The following is a 6,378-nucleotide window of genomic DNA, read 5'->3' as shown; positions in this document are numbered from 1 at the left end:
AAGGTAAGATCTATCCTGGAGAATGTTCCATGAGCACTTGAGGAGAAGGTGTATTCTGTTGTTTTTGGATGGAATGTCCTATAAATATCAATTAAGTCCATCTTCTTTAATGTATCATTTAAAGCTTGTGTTTCCTTATTTATTTTCATTTTGAATGATGTGTCCATTGGTGAAAGTGGGGTGTTAAAGTCCCCTACTATCATTGTGTTACTGTCGATTTCCCCTTTTATGGCTGTTAGCATTTGCCTTATGTATTGAGGTGCTCCTGTGTTGGGTGCATAAATATTTACCATTGTTATATCTTCTTCTTGGATTGATCCCTTGATCATTATGTAGTGTCCTTCTTTGTCTCTTGTAATAGTCTTTATTTTAAAGTCTATTTTGTCTGATATGAAAATTGCTATCCAGCTTTCTTTTGATTTCCATTTGCATAGAATATCTTTCTCCATCCCCTCACTTTCAGTCTGTATGTGTCCCTAGGTCTGAAATGGGTCTCTTGTAGACAGCATATATACGGGTCTTGTTTTTGTATCCATTCAGCCAGTCTGTGTCTTTTGGTGGGAACATTTAATCCTTTTACATTTAAGGTAGTTACTGATATGTATGTTCCTATTACCATTAATTGTTTTGGGTTTGTTATTGTAGGTGTTTTCCTTCTCTTGTGTTTCCTTCCTAGAGAAGTTCCTTTAGTATTTGTTATAAAGCTGGTTTGGTGGTGCTGAATTCTCTTAGCTTTTGCTTGTCTGTAAAGGTTTTAATTTCTCTGTCAAATCTGAATGAGATCGTTGTTGGGTAGAGTAAACTTGGTTGTAGGTTTTTCCCTTTCCTTACTTTAAATATGTGCTGCCAGTCCCTTCTGGCTTGCAGAGTTTCTGCTGAAAGATCAGCTGTTAACCTTATGGGGATTCCCTTGTGTGTTATTTGTTGCTTTTCCCTTGCTGCTTTTAATATTTTTTCTTTGTATTTAATTTTTGTTAGTTTGATTAATATGTTTCTTGGCGTGTTTGTCCTTGGATTTATCCTACATGGGACTCTCTGTGCTTCCTGGACTTGATTGACTACTTCCTTTCCCATATTAGGGAAGTTTTCAACTATAATCTCTTCAAATATTTTCTCAGTCCCTTTCTTTTTCTCTTCTTCTTCTGGGACCCCTATAATTCGAATGTTGGTGCATTTAGTGTTGTCCCAGAGGTCTCTGAGACTGTCCTCAATTCTTTTCATTCTTTTTTTTTTATTCTGCTCCGAGGTAGTTATTTCCACTATTTTATCTTCCAGGTCACTTATCCGTTCTTCTGCCTCAGGTATTCTGCTATTGATTCCTTCTAGAGCATTTTTAATTTCATTTATTGTGTTGTTCATCATTTTTTGTTTGCTCTTTAGTTCTTCTAGGTCCTTTTTAAATGTTTCTTGTATTTTCTCCATTCTATTTCCAAGATTTTGGATCATCTTTACTATCATTATTCTGAATTCTTTTTCAGGTAGATTGCTCATTTCCTCTTCATTTGTTTGGTCTGGTGGGTTTTTACCTTGCTCCTTCATCTGCTGCATATTTCTCTGTCTTCTCATTTTGCTTAACTTACTGTGTTTGGTGTCTCCTTTTCACAGGCTGCAGCTTCATAGTTCCCGTTTTTTTTGGTGTCTTCTCCCAGTGGCTGAGGTTGGTTCAGTGGGTTTTGTAGGCTTCCTGGTGGAGGGGACTGGTGCCTGTGTTGAGGCTGGGTCTTGTCTTTCTGGTGGGCAGGACCACGTCCAGTGGTGTGTTTGGGGTTTCTGTGACCTTATTATGATTTTAGGCAGCCTCTCTGCTACTGGGTGGGGCTGTGTTCCTGTCTTGCTAGTTGTTTGGCATAGGGTGTCTAGCACTGTAGCTTGCTGGTCGTTGAGTGGAGCTGGGTCTTAGCATTGAGATGGAAATCTCTGGGAGAGCTTTTGCTGTTTGATATTACATGGAGCTGGGAGATCTCTGGTGGACCAATGTTCTGAACTCAGCTCTCCCACCTCAGGCTTGACACCCAGCTGGAGCACTAAGACCCTGTCAGCCACACAGCTCAGAAGAAAAGGGAGAAAAAAAGAGAAAGAAGGAAAGAAAAATATAAAGTAAAATAAAATAAAGTTATTATAAAATAAAAATTAAAAAAATTATTAAATATAAAAAATAAAAAGTAATTTAAAAAAAAGAAAGAAGAGGACAACCAAACCTAAAGACAAATCCACCAATGATAACAAGTGCTAAAAACTATACCAAAAACAAAAACAATAGTGGACAGATAGAACCCTAGGACAAATGGTAAAAGCAAAGTTATACAGACAAAATCACAGAAAGAAGTGTACACATACACTGTCACAAAGAGAGATAAAGGGAAAAAAATGCATATATATAAAAAAAAGGAAGAGAGCAACCAAATCAATAAACAAATCTACCAATGGTAATAAGGTCTAAATAGTAAAGTAAGATAAACATAAAACTGGAAACAAATTAGATGCAGAAAGCAAACCCCAAGTGTACAGTTGCTCCCAAGGTCCACCGCCTCAATTTTGGGATGATTTGTTGTCTATTTTGTTATTCTACAGATGCAGGGTTCATCCAGTTGATTGTGTAGATTTAATCCGCTGCTCCTGAGGCTGCTGGGAGAAATTTCCCTTTCCCTTGTTTGTTCACAGAGCTCCTGGGGTTCAGCTTTGGATTTGGCCCTGCCTCTGTGTGTAGGTTGCCTGAGGGCATCTGTTCCCCACCCAGACAGGAGGGGGTTAAAGGAATGGCTGATTAGGGGGCTCTGGCTCACTCAGGCCAGCGAGAGAGGGGTATGGAATGCGGGGTGATCCTGTGGCAGCAGAGGCTGGCGTGAGGTTGCACCAGCCTGAGGCGTGCCGTGTGTTCTCCCGGATAAGTTGTCCTTGTATCACGGGACCCTGGCAGTGGCAGGCTGCACAGGCTCCTGGGAGGGGGGGTGTGGAGAGTGACCTGTGCTTGCACACAGGCTTCTTGGTGGCTGCAGCAGCAGCCTTAGCGTTTCATGCCCGTCGCTGGTTCCGCACTGATATCCACGGCTCGTGCCTGTCTCTGGAGCTCATTTAGGCAGTGCTCTGAATCCCCTCTTCTCGTGCACTCTGAAACAATGGTCTCTTTCCTTTTAGCCAGTTCCAGACTGTTCCCTGGACTCCCTCTCGGTTAGCTGTGGCACACTAGCCCCCTTCAGGTTGTGTTCACGCAGCCAACCCCAGTCCTTTCCCTGGGATCTGACCTCCGAAGCCAGAACCTCAGCTCCCAGCCCTGGCAGGTGAGCAGACAAGCCTCTCGGGCTGGTGAGTGCTGGTCGGCACCGATCCTCTGTGTGGGAATCTCTCCACTTTGCCCTCTGCACCCCTGTTGCTGCGTTCTCCTCCGTGGCTCTGAACCTTCCCCCCCCCCCCACCACCAGCCATTTCCACCAGTGAAGGGGCTTCCTAGTGTGTGGAAATTTTTCCTCCTACACAGCTCCCTCGCAGTGGTGCAGGTACCATCCGTATTCTTTTGTCTCTGTTTTTTCTTTTTTCTTTTGCCCTACCCAGGTACGTGGGGAGTTTCTTGCCTTTTGGGAAGTCTGAGGTCTTCTGCCAGCATTCAGTAGGTGTTCTGTAGGAGTTGTTCCACATGTAGATGTATTTTTGATGTGTTTGTTGGGTGGAAGGTGATCTCCATGTCTTACTACTCTGCCTTCTTGAAGGTCCCCCCTAAAATGTAGATTTTTAGGACACATTCTAGAGATAGAGGGTTAATTTAAGACAGTATATCAGGAAGACATATTATTCTATATTTGTATGTATCTTAATAACATATCTTTAAAGCATATGAAGCAATAACATAGAACTTACTAATTCCATAGTCTGAGATTTGGATGTGTTTCTTTGAATAAATAATAGAATAAGCAGACAAAAGATAAGTATGTAGAAGATTTCAAGTATGTAGAAGACTTCAAGAATGTAACAAACGAGTATATAATTAATACAAGTTTGTATAATATATGTAAGCTTACTTGTATATATTATACAAACATATATATTACATAAATATACACATAAACACAAAAAATGGGTGTAATGTTATATAACCAATAATTGCAAAACATGTCATCTTTTAAGGGCACTTGGAAAATTTGTCAAATTTGCCAAATTTTGGAATTTGGAAAATTCCCCAAATTTCCAGTTCCAAAATTGACCACATAATGCTTCATATGACAAGCTTTAACAAATCTTTAGGGATTGAAATATTATAAACTGTGATTTCTGGCATTGATATTAAACTAGAACTTAACAGAAAGATACACTGAAAATTTTAAATTAAGTAATAACTTTTCTAAAAAATCTGGGTAAATAAATCATAATAAATTTAATAAAATATTTTAATTTTGGGATAATCAAAAGATACCACTTCAGAACTTGTGGGATGCAGCAAATCAGGGCTAATAGAAAAACTTTACAGCCTTAAATACATTAAAAACAAGATTAAATATAATTACTGGTCCATTGATTCCATACATTAGAAAAAGAACAGTCAATTAAATCTAAAGAAATTAGAAGGAAGAAAAATAATGAGGATGTGGCAAAGATCAATAAAATAATAAGCAGACCAAGGATCAGCAAAGCCAGTAGTTAATTCTTTATAAAGATAAATAAAATTAGTACAGTTCTAGCAAGCTAGGTGGAGGGCAGTGTAGGGAGGTGGTGGGAGGGGAGATAGGGAGGGAGAGGGAAATAGGGAGGGAGAGGGAAGAGGTATAAAATTTCAACATCAGTATCAGTAATGAAAAATTAATATACTTAGAAATTCTACAGACTTTCTAATGATTATTAGGGAATATTATGAACAACATTGTGCTATTAAAACTGAAAATTTAGTAATGAGATAGCTCTTAGAAAAATAATCAAAACTAACAAAATAATAAATAGCAGATATATTAAAGAAACACTGCATAATTTTAAAACTTGCCACAAAGAAAACTTTTAAGCTCAGGTGACTTTACTGGTGAAATATTTCTTCCAATAGTTTTTAGGAAGAAATGATATAAATTCTATAATTCTCTTCCAAAAATAGAAGAGGAAACACCAACATGTCAGTATAATCTTGATAATAAAATTTGACAAGGGCTTTAAAATAAAAGGGAAAATTACATACCAAACTCTTCCTGAACATATATGCAAAAGTCTTTAACACAATATTAGCAAACTGAATGCTGGTGGCATATGAAAAGGATATTATATCCAGGAATGAAAACTTCTGACAGTTTGATGGATTCAGTATATCAAGAAAATAATAGATGCAGAACAATCACTTGATAATTTCTTTAACGAATCATGATAATAACTCTTGGAAAATTAGGAGTAGAAAAGAATTTTCTTAATCTGATAAAGAGTATACACAAAAACTAAAGCAAAGATCATATTTAGTTGTGGAATCTTGACGTTAAATCAGACTTAATTAAATGGCAGACTATAGTATGTTCTTGGATTGGAAGTCTCCATGTTATACAAATGTCAGTTCTCCTTAAAGTGATTCATAGATTTAATGCAATTCTAATCAAAACCTCAAAATCTCAACATTTTTTCTTTTGGTAAAATTGAGGAGATCAGTGTAGAGTTCATATGGTTATACATGTGAAAATAACCAAGGCAAACTGGACAAAGATCAAAGCTCTAAGACTTAAAACAAGTTATCAAGACTTGTTAAGTTCTCTTAATCAAAAATTATTTTATTCATGCAAGGAGAGAAAAATAGATCAATTTACCAGAAAGCTGTGCAGAATAAAGAACCACATGTACACAAACACTTGATTTATGACAAGGGCAGAATTTCACAGCAGCAGGCAAAGGACAGGCTTTTCCATAAGTGCTGCTGAGACAATTGAAAATCTATATGAAAAGTCTTCTAAAACTAATCACAAAAGAGCAGGCATATTCATGGCCTTTGGATATACAAATATTTATTAAATAGGACAAAAAAATACCCTAATAAACAGTACGGAAAGGAAAGCTATGTTACACTTTATAAAAATAAAATTTTTTCGCCAAAAGTCCCCATTATGTGGTAAAAAAAAAAAAAATCCAGAGATTCAAGAAGATTGTACACTATTGTATAATTGAAAAATTGAGCTCTTATCTAGAATATATAATGGTCTCTTATAAGTCAAGAAGAAAAAGAAAAATGGGCAAAATACTTGAACTAGGTACGTAACAAAAGAGGTTAGTCAAATGGTCAAAATAACATATGAAAAGAAGCTTAACTTTATTAGTTCTCAAATTAAGGTAAATTAAATCCATGAGCTCCAACTGCACATCTCGCATAATGGCTGAAACTAAAGACAGGTACTACTCAGGACTGGCAAGGTAGTGGGGGTAATAGAA

Source organism: Balaenoptera borealis, assembly GCF_965194805.1.
Source record: "Balaenoptera borealis genome assembly, chromosome: 7".
In the NCBI taxonomy this organism is placed as follows: domain Eukaryota; kingdom Metazoa; phylum Chordata; class Mammalia; order Artiodactyla; family Balaenopteridae; genus Balaenoptera; species Balaenoptera borealis.
Note: the sequence above shows the minus strand (reverse complement) of the source record.